This window comes from Penaeus monodon, chromosome 28 (genome assembly GCF_015228065.2).
Source record: "Penaeus monodon isolate SGIC_2016 chromosome 28, NSTDA_Pmon_1, whole genome shotgun sequence".
NCBI lineage: Eukaryota > Metazoa > Arthropoda > Malacostraca > Decapoda > Penaeidae > Penaeus > Penaeus monodon.
In genome coordinates this window covers 33,003,664-33,004,341 of record NC_051413.1, presented here as the reverse complement: position 1 = coordinate 33,004,341, position 678 = coordinate 33,003,664, and the positions used below count along the sequence as shown (strand labels likewise).

Sequence of the window (678 nt, the reverse complement as noted above, 5' to 3'; positions counted from 1 at the left end):
TGCCCCCCTGTCTTCAACCTTCACTTCAACCGTAAACCCCCATATCTATGAGTTTTCAACACCACAACCGCAACGCACATTATTTCTCTGGACAGATGGTTCACCCCCCGTAAACCCCCTTTCTAGGAGCGGCCACCCCCTTAACCCTACCAAAGACAACAAATCTTCACCTCGTATTCACAGCAAGTTACAGCCAAACTAAAAGCAAGAGAAAGCCTCAGCAACACGAACGGAACAAGACCACGATCCGACACCCGTGGCAGTTATCTCCAGGGTAAATATCCATGCCATGACCAAGGACACAGCTGACGGCTGATCAAACAATACATGTACTTACTTATGAAACGATTACACGAGTAAATCCCTTTCACACATGGGGGATTTTGATCCCTGTATAGCGGCACCACGCTTTTCTCCTCAATTCATTTACACGGTTTCTCACATTTTGGGCACTGACTTCACGAAGGAAGCACAACATACTTCCTTTTAAAGTCTAGGGCACAAGAGTTTTCCTCACAAAATTTCCTCACAAACGGCATCAATTTAAAGATTCCTCTCAAACAAATTTCCATGACCGTTCAAGTTCTATTGGCTACTTATTGTTTCCTTAAACGGGTAAATGAGTTAGGCCTTCAGAGGTGAATGGTGTATGACATCGGAAACGTCAAAATTTGAATT

General features: G+C 44.1%; 1 protein-coding gene across 1 annotated transcript in view; it reads right to left on the bottom strand.

Annotated features, from left to right (window-relative positions):
* Positions 1-678, bottom strand: part of LOC119591510 (transcription initiation factor TFIID subunit 9-like) — a 6,292-nt gene that overhangs the window by 4,780 nt on the left and 834 nt on the right. The window lies entirely within an intron of this gene.